Below are 16,144 nucleotides of genomic sequence, written 5' to 3' on the forward strand. Positions count from 1 at the left end.
CAATTTTCCCCAGGGCATTAACCAGAGAATTATCAAAGATTTATGCATGAGGACATTTACAGTGGCAATATTCACAATAATAAAAATCTAGAGGGTCAGGATTTAGCTCAGTGGTTCCTCCCTCTGCCTCGCAAAAGCAAGGTCCTGAGTTCGATCCCCGGTACCAAAAGAAAAAAAAAATCTAGAAAACCTAACTCTACCATAATATAAAAATGATAAATTATGATATACCAACACAAGGAATAATATGTAGATATTAAAACACACGTTCTTAACAAAGTTTTAAAGATAGAAAAACGCTCACAAAACAATACTAAAAATTCGAAGCTCTGGATTAAATGATTCCATTTCACAAAGAAAGTATCTACCTCTTATACATTATAAATATATAGTGGCAGATTCAACTCAATGTCCAACAAATATTCATGCTTCTCTTTCTAAAGTGCAGATTCACTGAAAAACAGCTGCTTGGGGCCGGGGGTTCAGCTCAGTGGTTCTGGCGCCTGCCTCGAAAGTGCAAGGTCCCGAGTTTGATCCCCGGTACCAAAAAACAAACAAACAAACAAACAACAGCTGCTCAGCCAGGGACTACATTTCCCAGCATCCCATGCGCCTAGGTGGTGCCATATGGCCACTCCCACAGGTACCTTCTCCATGTTCTCTTCATTTGCCAAGTAGACCAGAAAGACTCCAAGGCCCTAGGGATTGAAAGAGCCATAGGATGGAAGGAGCCTGGGCCAATAAGTCACTCCATTGTAGTGGCCACTAATCCGGCACACGTATACTGCATTGAGTGAGAAGTGAACCCATATTATGTTAAGCAGCAATTTGGAGTTTTGTTTCTACAGCTAGTGTTACCCTAATATACACACAAAGAAACAACTGAAAAGGAAACTACTAAATTGTATCTGATGTACCAAATGACAAATTCTCAGTAAATTGTAAAAAATGTATTCTTTGCCACCACAACAATGACTTACTTAATTGATAAACTAAAAAAAGCATTAATATAAAAAGATTTTGGATAGCAACACTGTATAGTGAAATCTCTTGGTAAAATACTAAATAAAGTTACACACATTAAATTACAAAAAACTATAAGAGCTGAAAGAAATAAGCTAAATTCTTAAGTTTTTGAGTGATCAACTAAAACAGTCCTAGAGGCTGGGTATGTAGCTTGGTGGTTCAGAGCTTGCCTAGCATTGAGTGAGCCCCTTGCTTCCATCCTTAGCACCACACAATAATAATAATAATAATAATAATAATAATTTTTAAAATAAAATAATTCCAGACAAATCCTTGTTCAAAAACACTGCAAAGTTAAAAGGCAAACAATAAACTAGGAACAAAAGCTGCAATTTAGGTATGAAATGTTAGAATCCTTTAATATGTATAAAGAGCACCTGTGAATCAATGAACAATAAATATGAAAATGGAGGGAAAATACATAAGCACCTAGTTACAAAATAAGAAATACAAATGACAACACACATAAGAAAATATTTCCAAATTCACTAGTAATCAAATTTCCAAACTCACTAGTAATCAAATAAACCCAAATTAAAATGAGACCATCTATCTGATTGGCAAACTTTTAAAGTACTATAAATATAGGACCCAATGCAGCAGAGATTATGGTGAAACTGGGTGATATACACTGCAAAAACTGGCTTCATATTTTGTCACATTTCCAGTGAGCAGTTTGTCACAACAGGGAAAAAAACTGCTAAAAATTCCTTGATCTTCTAGGTATTTGTGAAAAGAAATAAACAAGTATTCAGCAGAACTGTCTGAAAAGGAATAAAATGATTTAGATATCCACCCATAAGGGACTGGTTAAATACATGAGAGTGTGTGTGTGTGTGTGTGTGTGTTCATATACCGAGATGATATACAGCCATTAAAATTATGCTTAAGATGTAAATGTACTAAAGTACATAAGTACTCATTATGTAAAAAAAGGATACAAAGCAACACAGGCAGTTTAATTTCTTTATTGTTTAAAAATGCATATGTGCTGTAAGTACATGTGTTATAGATGCATACCAAAAGAATATAGGAAGGATTTTTATTCAAGTGTTGGTAGCAGTTATCTCTGGGGAGTGGGATTATGAGTAACTTTCATTTCTTTCTTTATACTTTAAATTATAAAGTTTTCAACTATGAACATGTATAACTTATAATTTATAGTCTGTTTTACTACAAAAAATTCAAACATGCACAAAAGTAGCTAGAATATATGTAACCAACACTCGGCTTCAATCTTACTTGATCTGGGCCTAGTGGCACACATGTGTAATCCTAGCATTCTGGGAGGCTGAGGCAGAAGTATCCCAAGTTTGAGCCTACCTTGGGTAACTTAGCAAGACCCAGTCAAAAATAGAAAGGGCTGGGACGTAGCTCAGTGTGAAGGCCTTGGGTTCAATCTCCAGTATTTTAAAAAAAAATCACACCTGGCTGATCTTGTATTATCTTTATGGTCCATATAACTGGATATACCATCTGTCTGTCTATGTATCTATCCACCCATCCATCTATCCATCCACACACCCACCTACCTACTTATCTATGGACTTTTTGAACTAACATAGCCAAAGCCTCCATTGGATTATTTGAAAATAAATATCTATTATCTCATTTATCCATAAATACTGTAATATCTAGTTTTACAATATCTCACCTAAAATTAACATTTTTGGTATTATCAAATACTCAGTTTCCCCAATTATCCCATAAATGCCTTTTTTACAGTTATTTAAAATCAGAGTCCAAACAAGATTTATTACATCCCACCAGTGAATCTCTTGAGTCTTTTTAAATTTATTACCTACTGTTCTCCTGCCTCTTTTCTGTGACATTTATTTACTAAAGAAACACATAGGTCATGTGTCCCACACAACTTCCTGGTTGCATCCCAGTTGTGTTTTGTTGTTTGTTTTTCTAATGCTGGCGACTGAACCTAGGGCGTTAAATATGCTAGGCAAGCGCTCTACCACTGATTTACATACCCAGCCCTTTTTAGTTTATTTATTGATTTAAGTTCCCCAGGCTGGACTCAAAACTTACAACCCTCCTGCCTCAGCCTCCCAGAGTCCTGGGATTATAGGCATGTACCACCATGCCCAGCTCTGGTGGTGTCTTTTAATGTGGCCTGAGGTAGCCTGTAGCACTTCCTTTAACATGAGCTTTAATTCTAGTGTCTAGTCAGCTTCTGGTTCTATTATTCTTCATAAGAGTATTTCAAGCCAATCATATTATAGTTATAAGTAGACAAAACTAATAAAGTTTAAAAAAGAAAAGGAATCCACAGAAATGCCAGCCCTCCTAATGCATCCATTCCAGCAGTTCATTAAACCTCGGGTCCAAAGTTTTCCTGCAGACAACCTGGATCAAAGCTTTCTCACTGACCACTGGGGACAGACTTATTTTTCTGAACTGCTCCCTTCTGCCTTTTAAACCCAACTTCCCCTCTCCCTGGGTGGGGAAGCCTTTGACCTTCGGGGCAATGGGACCCTTCATCTGGACTCAAGACTTCTTGTGTCATCTATGATGGCAGTTGCCCTATTTTCTTTCTTTTAAAGATGGGATATAAGTACATCATAGACAGCTTGGAAATAGGAATACGTGAAAGAACAAGTCACCTCACCCGGAAGCACAGCCCTTACTTCCTTTATTAGGGATACCCATTTCCTACATAATCGTGAATCAGTAAATATGGGTTTTGTTGTTGTTGTTGTTGCTTTTGATACCTGGGATCGAAGTAAATATGGGTTTTAATGTTCTTTTAGTTAACACAAATATATTAAAGGAGTATAAAAATGCCAGTAACATATGTATGTGTGTCCAGAGCACTCCTTAAGGAAGAGTTCCACCAATTCCCTTGATACCATCTCCCCCTCTACCCCCTCCCTCCCCTCCTTCTCTTCTCTCCATCTTGAATTCTTATCTACCCTCTCTTGGTCCTCCTCTAGGTCATGCCACACCCCTACGGATGTCCAAGCACTGTATTGTTAGCTTTCCATGCATCTGAACTTTACAGAATTGGAATCACACAGCACAATGCCTGGATTTGCTTTTTGCTTTTTTCCCCTGAACGTTCTCTTCCTGAATCTTCTGCATCGTGTGCAGCCGTAGCTCATTCATCTGGATGGTACAGCCACACCACTCCGTTCCACAGTGGACCGCAACATAATTTATGCCATAATTTCTGCACATCAAATAACACTGTAAATGCCCTGTCACATTGCCAAATATTTTCAAAGTAATTATTAATTACTGTAGAGAACTGTACTCAGAGAACTAATATTTTACAGTTATTCAACTGTCAGACATTATTGTGTGTGCACGTGAATGTGTGTGTTTGCTTTATAAATAATGCATTAGGGAAGGATCTTTGTTTAAACTGTTTACTAAATATTTTGTTTTATTTCCTTCGTTGGGGATGGGAGAAGATCCATGAAAAAGGTATTACTTGCTCAAAATGTACAAGTGGGTAATAGGATTCTTCAATATATTGTACAACTGCTTTACAATCTTGCAAAAATAAGTCACTAGAATTGGAGATTATCATTTAAAAAAGTCTTTTTGGGTAACATGTTAAAAGAATACCATTTTAATCTGTATTATCTCTTAATTTGAATTTATTCTTTTCTAGATATTTGCTTAGTGTTGTATTTGGTTACCTATTCAAGTGATCCACCAAGGTCTTGTACTCCTCTTTTGAAATGAAGCAGTTCACATTATAAAGATATTAATTGTGCCAGTTACTGCCAATCTTTTCCTGGTCTTTGTTTTCCCATCATTATTTTTACATGAAGAAATCTTTCATTTTCTGTAGTTTGACTAACTGTCCTTTTCCTTTTCAATGTTTTCCTTTTGTTTCTCAGCAATATTCAATTCTATAGATTTTCTATGTCTCTACATTTTGCACTTTAATTGTTTAATCCATTTGTAATTCATTTTGGTGAAGCCAAAATGACTTTTTCCAAATTGCTAATGAGGCATCAAAATTATTTATTGAATAATTTTCCCTTCCTCATTGATTTGCAATGACTGCTTTATGATTTATTAAATTATTTATGCCACAGTCTATTTCTGAACTACCCTAGTTCACTTATCTCCTTCCTTCTCTTACGACAGCACCACAATGTTTTAATTACAAAGGCCTTGTATCACATTTTAATATCTGGCAATGCTATATATTTTGAAACACATTAGATCTAATTCCTTTCTGCAAAAAATCATTTTCAGAATTTCCTCTGATGCTCCCATCTACTTATTTTTCCAAATACACTTACAGCCATCTTGTGAAATTTAAAACATTCTGATGTTATTTCAGAATAGCATAAGATTCAGGAACTAACTTCAGAAAAATTCAAATACTTAATTTTCTCTTAGTACTTAGAAACAGGGTTTTCAGTTAAGCTCTTTAAGTCTTCTTGGTCTACAACTAGGCAATTTATTTTTATTTTGTTTTTGTTTTTGAGACAGGGTCTCACTAGGTAGTTCAGGCTGGCCTCGAGCTCACTCTGCAGCTCAGGCTGGCCTCAAAATAACAGAAATCCCCCTGCCTCAGTCTTGTGACTGCTGGGATTACAGGTGTGCACCACCACACTTGGCTACAACTAGACAAATCATAATTAATGATAACTTTATTATTTTCTTTATAATATTTATTCTCCTAGTTACTATCTGATGACTGTGTATTGACTAAATAATGTTCTTGCGCCTGTCTTGTTTTGAACTTATTGGTGACTGTTATGTTTATATCTACATGTCCCGTGAAAACCTCATTCCTTCAAAAGTGGTGCTTTTAGCCGGGGATTTAGCTCAGTGGCTCCGCCACCTGCCTCGCAAGTGCAAGGACCGGAGTTCGAGCTCCGGTACCAAAAGTGGTGCTTTTGGGAGGCAATTGGATCATGGGGGTGTGATACTCATCAGTGGATTTGTCCTAAATATGATGTAGGGAGGCAAAGCCTTGTTGGAGGAGGTGGGTCCCTGGGGGTGTGGCCTGAAAGTCTATCACCCTCCTCTTCCCTTGATCCCTCTCTGCTTCCTGCCACCATCCCATGAGCGGTTTCTCCTCTGCCAGGCCCCTCTGTCATGCCACCCTGCCTTGAAGCCAGCCGACTATGGAAACCTCTACAGACTGTGAGCTAAAATAAACCTCTCCTCCTTACAGTTGTAAGTATCAGGTATTTTGGCTCAGTGATGAGAAAAGTAACTGAGACAGTGACCAATGACACCTTTAGTGTCTCACCAGTCAGTGTAATGCCAGTGGCTGTATCAACTTCATCTTCCTTAATTGTTGGGGGGGTTTTTTTGGTACCGGGGATTGAACTTGGGTCTTTGTGCTTTCGAGGCAGGCAGAGGAACCACTGAGCTAAATCCCTGGCCCTCATCTTCCTTATCATATTAAAAATGATCATTATATATATTTCTAAGTAGTTCATAAAAAATTAGAAGTTTGATTGCTTGAATACCTTTTTGAAATTACTGATGTTATTATGTGTTTTTTACCTCATCAATGTATGTGAATCAATTTGGTTATCACATTATTTTTTATTAGCATATGTTTGTGATACATAATTATATTTGTTTGAGGGAATGTATATAATATATATCTCACATCTTAACCATTTTACTTCCCCTTCCCTTTCACATATTTTACTGTTTAAATCTATTTGCTAGAATTTTACCTAAAATTTTTACATTCCTAAATCAGCCTGGTGGAGACTTCCTTTGGAGACCTGCCAGCTTTGATATCAAGGTCATTTTGGCTTGAAAGAACCATCTGGAAGTTTTCTATCTTTTGTCTAAATCTTTGAACAGTTTATATAATATGGAAATTATCTGCTTCTTGAGAGTTTAAAGGATTTTCAGGCCCTGTCTTGTTATGACGTATTCCACCTGGCACCAGGGCATGTGTGTTTCCCCATGTGGACACAACCATGTCTGTCTACATTTAAAAAGACATGTGAGATGCTCATCTTTAGTGGAACACTTTGCGTTAATTTACTGCCTTCTTTTCCTCATAAAAAGAGAGTAAATGCCCCAGATGATGAAGTGTTAAGAAGAAACCATTTCCCAAGCTTTGGTTCCAAGAGTCTCCTTTTAGGAGGCTTTAAAAGAGACTAGAGAAAAAAGGTGGTCAGGGAATATACAATGTTTACCATCTAAATGTCATTGATGGTGACCAAGCTCAGGAAGCATACCTTTAACACTGGCATACGGGAACCTAAGGCCTGGACAGACAAGGAGATCACTGTCCAGCCCCAGGTCACCTCACGTTCCAGTCACTCAGCCACCTCAGCTTTAGACTGCTTCCACTCTTCCACAGCAATAAACACTCATCCCACTAATCTTTTCTCTACTGCAGGGCCCCTGGACCAGTGACTGTGGAGGCGCTTCAAGGGGAGCACAAATAAAGACTTAGAGTTGTTGTGGATTCACTGTTTATGTCCCTCCAAATTCATATGTTGATGCTTTGATCTCCAACAGGAGTATTAGGAGTTGTGGCCTCTGGGAGGTGTTCAGGTTTAGATGCTGTCATGAGGGGAGAGTCCCATAACAGGATTAGTGCCCCTCTAAGACGAGGAAGAGACATCAGAGCTTCCTGTCTTCAAGATCACCCAAGGAAGAGGTCAGGAAAGCACGCAGCAAGATGGCGGCTACTGATGTGTCACAAGAAAGGCCTCAGAATGAAACCTTTCATGCTGGGCATCTTGATGTTGGCCTTCCCAGCTTCTATAACTATGAAGAATCAATTTGTTGCTTTAGCCCCTCAGTCTGTGGCATTTAGTGATGGCAACCCAAGGTGACTGAGGCAAGAATGTTCTGGTAATGTCTCACAAACACAGCTCTGCTGATCTCACAGTCTTCTGCGGAGTGAGAGACATCTTGAGAAAGGCAAGGTGAACAAATCACGGCTGAGTTTTCCTACAACATTCAAGAACTGTCCTGTATGACCAGAGTTCTCAAACAGTGACATGGGCCAGGGACACAGGAAACAGGACAATGGCTGTAAATGCAAGTGTGCCACAGATAGCCTGTTCTTTTTTTTTTGAAGGAACACCTCTGAGTTTATGTCCTTCTTCACAGAGGACCCATGGACTGTTCATTAGGATTGGCACAACTTTGCCAGTCAAGGATTACGAACACGAGGGCCTCAGACCCCACCTTGGCTCCAGGATGCCATGATTCCATCAAGGTCCCTCAAAGATGTACAAGCCATCTCTCTTGGCGGGAATGAGGACAGAGGAGTTTCTGTCACCCCAGTCATTGTCTAACCTGGAAGTTTAATCCCTGGCTAGAAGGCAAAGCATGTCTGTGGCAAAGCCAAGCAGGCCGGTGCATCGGAGCAGTGTCAGGGATGGTGGGCAGCATGCTTGGGGCTTTTATAATGACTAAAAGGCAGCTGAAGAGTCATGAAATCTTGGCAGCTCCGAGATCCAACTTTGCTACACACACTAACACCCGAAACTCTGATGCTGCTCGGCCCCCCCTTTCTGGGCTCTCAGACCAAACTCAGCATTTTGAACTATTTAGGTATCATGAGGTTCTCCTCCTTCTTGTTGGTAGAAAATTAAACTAACAATTCTGTTAATAACTGGTGAGTGACTGGTTCTTTATAAAATGAATTGGATTTATCAAGGTTTGTGTTAAACTGAATTCTCCCCAACTTTAACCTTTAAATCCAATCAAAAGGTATATTTTTTCCCAACAGTTGCGCATTACACACATTAACTCCCCACTTCCAGCTGCTTCCCCACACCTCTAATGAGTGGGGACAGGGCCACGCTGCTACCCCGATGTCATTTTCAGAGGTGACATCAGAAAAATAAGAAGAACCGGGTATTAAATTATTCTTAAAGCTGAGTGTTTTCAATTGAAAGACTTAAGTTTTATTCTTAGATTATGTCCTTCCTACTCTTTTGTTGGCATTAAAGGACATTTCAACTAACAATACAATAACATATTGCCACGAAATGTTAAAATCCCTCTTTTCCAAGGATTATAACTACTTTTAACTTAACTGTATACTACTTAAGCTTTTCTTTATTTGGGTTTTCCTCCAAATGAATTCTAATAAAAAAAAATCAGTAAAAAGAATAAATCCATAAATATTTTAATACACTTATTTACCTCATCCCTAACAGCTAATCAGTGGCGGACAATATATTTGTTGTGAAGAGAGTTAATTTCCCAGATTAAACATGCACGTAAACACATAAACCTGACAGTATTTTGAGATATATGACACTAATAAAGGTAACATTTATTGGGCCAGCCACTGGGCTAAGCACTTTATTGGATTACTTCAGTTAATCCTTACAGCAAACCTATAAAGTAGGTGCTATTCTTATTCCCGTTTTATAGGAGTGGTTATAAATGAGGAACCTCATTACTGTAATTTAATCTCCACCAACCCAGAATTTGAGTTCAGTGTTTACACGAGCTATAAAAAGGTTGAATAAGCAAATTAGAAATTAAAGAGGATTGCGGAAGGCATAGTTAACCTATTAGAAGATCCTGTGTCTTAATAGATACTGTGAAACACAAGCTGCCTGCTTCTTAACTGGAACAGTTTGGAAGATTCTGCCTGAAACTATGTTGCATTAGAACATTTTAAAATTCAGACGTTCGCTCATGAGGAGGGCGTCTCCTCTCACTGTCACCCTCCAAGATTAGTCCAAATTAGTAACTGGCTTCTAAAGACCACATGGTACGGTGGGTGTCAGCTGCGGCTCTCAATTCCATTTCCCTCCTCCCCAACAGTGCCCAGAGTTTTGTACCCATTGTGTACCCCTGGCCTCCCTGTTCCCACGAAGATGCCAGCCTAAATGAGAACTGACCCAGGAAAGTGGAAGTGGAGGAGAGATGGAAAGAAACTGGATGATTTAGGGTACTGTTCAGCTGCTGGATCATCTTCTCCCTGCAGCCCACCTTATCCCTGCACCCCATGGCTACATGAGCTCACTAACCCCCTGTGTTCTCTGAGAGCCTTTGGGTTTGCTGTTCTGCTTTCATGCCTCAAAGAATCCAAACTGATAAATGGGAAACAAGAGCATCCCTGGTCTGAAATGTACACACTGAAATTCTAACCCGGAAGGCCATGCTACCAGGATGGGGCCTTCAGGTGGTAATGAAGAGGCAGGGTTAATGTCCTTATAAAAGAGGCCTGAGAGGGCCAGGGATTTAGCTCAGTGGTTCCGGTGCCTGTCTCCCAAGTGCAAGGTCCCGAGTTCGATACCTGGTACCAAAAGAAAAAAAAGAGGCCTGAGAGCCAGGCATGGTGTTGCACACCTATAATCCTAGCACTCAGGAGGCTGAGGCAAGAGGGTCACCACAAGTTCAAGGCCAGATGGGCTACATAGCAATACCCTGTCTCAAAAGACCAAACCAAAAGAAGAAGAGGCCTGAGAGAAGTCCCTGTCCCCTTCTGCCACACGTGGACTCAGAGGTGGCAGTCTGCACCCCAGAACCTGAGCTCACTGGTCCCTCATTCCGACGTGCCCACTCCAGAACTGGACCTCAGGCTGCTGGCACGGGGTTCTCAGCTGTCCCCACCCAAGTGCCAACTGCAGCCCTTCCTGGCACTTCCTACTGCTTCTCAGCTGTCATGAGCTTTCAAACCACTTCAATGAAGAACTGTGTGGCTGTGGGCAAGCCCCTGACCCCCGGGGTCTTCTGAGGGTGGAAAGGAGGAGGGTCCCCAGAGTTCCCACCAGCCAACAGCATGTGTCGCTGACTCTCAGCCCTGCCTGCACCAGAATCCAGAGTCCCTTCGGAGCTGAAGCAGTGGTGCATGCAGCACTCTGAGAGGCTGAGGCAGGAAAATTGCTACCTGGGCTAATCAGTGAGACCGAGTCTCAAAATAAAAAGAAGGGCTGGGAATGTGGCTCAGCAGTATTGCAAAACAAAAACAACAGAAACAAACACACTCCCTTCAGGAGACACAGCAATTAACCCTAGCTCAGTGAGCACTTGCTTCCTGCTGGACCCTCGGAGTGGCTTCAAAATCAAATCAAAATCAGGTGCAATAAAAAGAAAAGAAAAACTAAGGGCCAGGGATTTAGCTCAGTGGTTTTGCAGCCTGCTGCGGAAGCGTGAGGACCCAAGTTCGATCCCCAGTACCAAAAAAAAAGAAAGAAAAGATAAACTTGCCGGGGATTTGGCTCAGTGGTTCCAGCACCTGCCTCGAAAGCACAAGGTCCCGAGTTCAATCCCCAGTACCAAAAACAAAAACAGTGAAAAGATAAACTAAAGCAATCAACTCTGAGCACCACTAAGACGAGGGGGACAGTGCACACACTGAGTCCTCCCCCTCACCTCCCCCTCTGTCACTAAGAGGATGTGGGAAAGAGATGTTTCTTGCTCGGCCAGGATTTACAGCCAAAGAAACAAATTAAAATCGAATTTCCACACAAATTTACTGATCCTTCTGCAGGCGTCTGTGTGGGACCTGACAAAGGAGTCCCAGCTGTGTGCCCATCTCCTAGAGAGGCAAACCAAGCCCAGAACAGCCACAGTACAGGAGGCAACAGACACACTAGGAAGCCCCAGGGCCAGCAGAAGCTCCTCAAGCAGGAACAGGCCCTGGCCAGCTCCGCGGGCTCCTAGTGGCCTCTCTGCCACAATTCTCCAGAGACCCAGCCATTTCTAATTCCTTCTCAACAGGCAGGGCCTCTGTCCTCGAACAGCCTTTGTATTCTTTTTGTTGTTTTGAAAGCATTTTCTTTCTTTCTTTTTTCCTGGTGCCAGGGATTGAACTCAGGACCTTGCGCTTCCCAGGCAGGTGTAGCACCACTGAGCTACATTCCCAGCCCTTTGTTGTTTTGAGACAAGGTCTCACTGTGTAGCCCAGGCTGGCCTCGAACTCCCAACAGCCCTCCTGCCTCAGCCTCCTGAGTGCTGGGATTACAGGCCTGTGCCACTACACCCAGCGATGGATTCTTAACTATTTGCAACTGCTCTGCAAAGAGAGACAAGAGAGGATGCCCCCCACCCCATACTAGATGACACTGAACACCCGTGTGCCAATCCAGGGAAAGGTTTCTGGAAATCCATGGTGTCCAGGGAGCAGCCCTCCTCCCTTCTTGGGCATTTACCAAAATTTACCCAGGGTCAAAGAAACGATGCTCACCCTTTGCCACACACCGTTCTGGTGCCAAGAACCCCAGAGACGCTACCTGTTGCAGGAGGTGAGGGTGGTGCGTTCAGGGCCGGGCTACTCTGGTGCCTTCCTCCTTCTGCATCCTCCGGAGCCGGGGCCTAGGAGAGGGACCCAAAAATCGAGTTCAGGAGACTTGATGACACAAGGGAAAAGGAGGTATAGTCTGGGAGGGCTGCCTGGGGAGGCGCCAGCCCCAGCCAACGAGGAAGGCCTGAACCTGAGCCCTCAGGGATCCCTCAGCCCTCTCACCCTGCACCTGATCCACCAGCAAATGCTGTCAGCTCTCACTTCAAGCCGCCTCCACCACTGACACTGGGGTCCATGCCAGCAGAGCCACACACATTACCGCAGTAACCTAACCTCTAGCCTTACCTTCCCATGTGCAGTGGGTTAAACTGTGCTATGGGCTGAACTGATCTCCCCAAAACTCTATGCTGAGGCCCTAACCCCTTGGATCTCACAAGAGATGCAGTTGGGGAGGGGTCGCTACAGATCCAATGACTTAAAATGAGTTCATGCTGATGGAGGGTGGGGACCCTAACCCCACGGGACTGGGTTCCTCATAAAACCGAGAAATGCGGACACAGAGACATGTGCCGGAGACACCACAGGAAGCCTGAGGGGCCTGGAACTGATCCTTTCCTGGAGTCCTCACAAGGAGGGAACCCAGAGACACCTTGATCTCCGTGTTACCGGCCACCATCGGCTGCCACCCGTTCTGCAGTCCCCTGAGTGACACCTTGGATCCCCAGCTCCCTCATGCTCCCCAGATCTTGGCCTGGGCACCAGCTGCTGGTTTAGACTGCAAATTCCTGGGGGACACTGACGGCTGTGCCTAGGACACCTGCACCTGTCCCTGGCTCCCCCAGGGCCTCCATGGCCCACAGAACAAGTCTGCTGCCAGGTGATAGAACTACAAAGGGTTTTCAGAAAATGCAGAGAACTAGAACGAGGAGGGAGGGACACGGCCCTCGGAAGCTGTGGACTGGAGTTCACCTGTTGTTTCCCTGCAGGAGGTGAGGGGTCTGATAGCTTCTTTATTTTTTAATTTTAATTTTTATGAGTCCAGATTTGAAGTGCATAATGGTCACATTCATCATGGGAATTGGTGCATGTACATAACACATCTATATTCTCTTTATGTCTCTTTCCACTACCCATCTCTCAATTCCCTTTCCATTTGAGAAAGATCTATGTCCCTACTTCCTATTACAGTGGTATCTTGGTTCGTGAGCTTAATTCTCTCCTCATAAGGTCAACATTGAACCTAACCACTGAATTTGATTAGGTTCTTATCCAATTTGGTATGCAACCAGAATCATGGAAAGAATTAAGTTTGTGAACCGAGGTACTACTGTATCTCTTTTAATGCTCTTTATATTTGTCTCATATAAGAAAAACCATGTGCTATTTAAGCTTGTGTGTCTAATTTATTTCATTTAACATTATGGTCTCGAGGTGCATCCATTTTCCTACAATGACTCAAGTTTATCCTTCTTTATGGCAGAGTAGTACTCCGGTGTGTGTAAATACCACCTTTTCTTTATTCATTATCTGGTGATGGACATCTAGACCACTTTCAAGATTTAGCTATTGGCCGGGGATTTAGCTCAGTGGTTCTGCTGCCTGCCTCCCAAGTGCAAGGACCCGAGTTCGATCCCCGGTACCAAAAAAAACCAAAAAATCAAAAGATTTAGCTATTATGAGTTGTGCTGCTAAAAGCCGTGCTGAGGAGGAGGAGGACAGCTGGACCGGGTGCTTCCTCATCCCACACCTGCAGATTCAGGGTCTTAGTGTCCTTGCTCAGCCCTCTTTCACACATGATCAAGGGCAGACGGACAACCTGACTTCTTCCTTCAAGGGAGAGCTTGTCGTGGGAAAGACCCAGCCGAGTGGGGCTCATGATCACCGTGAGTCAGGACTGGGTTCCGGGAAATCAGATTTGACCATCTTGGACCACCACCCACCCCATCTGGGGTTCCAGGGCCACAGGAGGGGATGAGCAGGAAAAAGGGCAGCCCTGAGCGACAAAGGGCCTGGAGAAAAGATGGCAGTGCCGGCTGCCAAGATGCCCACTGAGAAACCAACACACCAGGGGCCAAAGAGGCGGTGTGCTCTTTGTGACTGAGGTAACAGGCAGTGAAAGTCAGGCCAGGGATCGAACCCTCACCTTACCCCCCAGCAGCTGTTCAGCCTGGGACTGCTCTCTTGGCCTCTCTGGGTCTGGCTATGCAGGGGCTGATGCAAGGCCCAAATAAAACTGGAAGTGGGCTGGGGATTTAGCTCAGTGGTTCTGCCACCTGCCTCGCAAGCGCAAGGTCCTGAGTTTGATCTCCGGTACCAAAAAAAACCTGGAAGTGAATAAAAAGATCTGCCATAGCTCTGGTGTTACATAAGGGGCCACTTCATGTCCTTTCCCTCCCTCCTTCCAGCCTTTAGACCTCCCGGCTCTCTTGGGCCTCACTAAGGGGGACAGGTCCAGAAAGGACAGAGCATTTTCCATGAGACAGTTTGCAAAGAAGCAAGACAAATGTCAGCAGGAGGCGGAGACAGGAGAATCACAAGTTCGAGGCCAGCCTGCACTACATAGTGAGACCCTGCCTGGACCTCAGACCCTGCCCAACAGGAAGTCGGTGACAAACTTGGAAAACACCACTGCAGCAGGTCACACTCTGACCTCAGAGTGGGACATGGGCCATGCTGTGTGCACTGCTCCGTTCTCCAAAGCTACTATGTGTTACCTGTCCCACTCTCTCTTGGGCACCAAGGACAGGGCGCTCTGTACAGCCACAGGTGCAGGGCAATGCGGTGCATGGGGTCCCTTTCCAGCTGGGAGGCTTCAGACAGAAAGAGGAAGTGACACACAGAGATCCCCGGGGCCCTGCTTCCCTCTCTTCCTGGTGGCCTAGTCCCTTAGCACCCCACGGTGCAAATGCGACCTCAGTCTGCCACTGTCTTCCCCTCTGACGCCTCACCCGACCCCAACATCACTTGTGTATTCACCCCAGGGCAGAACTCTAACTTCAGTCTGAGAGCAGCCATAAAGGGACACAGATCCATGTCCCAGCTCGAGGGGAAACTAGAAGTCCTTTCCTGGGGCCACCATCTCCCCAGCACCTGTGGACTGAGTCTTGGTGGATGGGTACTAGTAAGTACTTGGTAATGAATAAACAATATCAATCCAGGTGTGGGGCTGGAGTCCCAGCTCTCTGAGAGGCTGAAGCAGGAGGACTGCAAGCTCCATCTCAGCCAGGGTGACTTAGCCGGCCCTAACCCCAGCAGAGACAGGCCCAGGGTACAGCCCATGCCTCCAGTGCAATCACCAGCACTGCCAGCCCTACCCGCAGTGGTTCCCTCCCTCCCTCCCCAAGTCAGGCTCCTTTTTTAAAAAGTGACTCATTTAGGAAGAGATGAAAACCAAAAACTTCAATGGTGGAGATAAAATGGCACCAAGCCTCTTCAAACTCCTCCCACTGCAGGCAGAGTCAAGATCCGATAAGCCTCCCGATGTGGCTCTGCTCCTCTGGAGCTCATGGTATCCCCTTCAATGCTTCTAGCAAAACACTTCCAGTAACATTTGCACTCTTAACATTTGAGTCTTTTGAGTCTCTTGGGGCGGGGTGGGGCGGGGGTGGGGGAGACCAGGGCCTGCAGGCAGCAGCTTTGCAAAACCAAGGAGAGAGAAGTTCAAGATTAAAGCCCAGGCTTTCAACTGGGTCAAAAAATGATGTGATGCTTTACTACATTTATGACTCTGATTTATTGATGCAGGATGTTAGCATTAGATCAGGAGCCTGACGAGAATTATGGGGAGTTTCTCATTAAAAAAAAAAGAAGACCTCTTGCTAAGTGAGATGTTTATAACGTTTGTGCACAGTATTTACAAGGAACAGAATTACATAATACAGGACACAGAGTTGTCGGAGCAACTGGGAAGCCTAAATAAAACCAGGCTAAGATAAGCCATCA

The 16,144-nt window shown here is 43.6% G+C and overlaps 1 protein-coding gene across 23 annotated transcripts in view; it reads right to left on the minus strand.

The window, feature by feature from the left end:
- The window catches only part of Trerf1 (transcriptional regulating factor 1), a 187,594-nt gene that overhangs the window by 99,790 nt on the left and 71,660 nt on the right, over positions 1 to 16,144 (minus strand). For 14 of the 23 annotated variants that reach the window (XM_087184554.1, XM_087184550.1, XM_087184547.1 and 11 more), the window contains one exon: positions 12,146 to 12,273. The exons of 5 other annotated variants lie outside the window; for them this stretch is intronic. The gene's annotated coding sequence lies outside the window, so the exon portion shown is untranslated. The remainder of the gene's footprint in view (positions 1 to 12,145; positions 12,274 to 16,144) is intronic. 4 more of the 23 variants (XM_087184556.1, XM_087184562.1, XM_087184555.1 and 1 more) reach the window with 1 other exon arrangement.

This window comes from Heterocephalus glaber, unplaced genomic scaffold (genome assembly GCF_053883595.1).
Source record: "Heterocephalus glaber isolate CG9 unplaced genomic scaffold, H.glaber_assembly_v1.0 deba00001497, whole genome shotgun sequence".
NCBI classification, from domain to species: Eukaryota; Metazoa; Chordata; class Mammalia; order Rodentia; family Bathyergidae; genus Heterocephalus; species Heterocephalus glaber.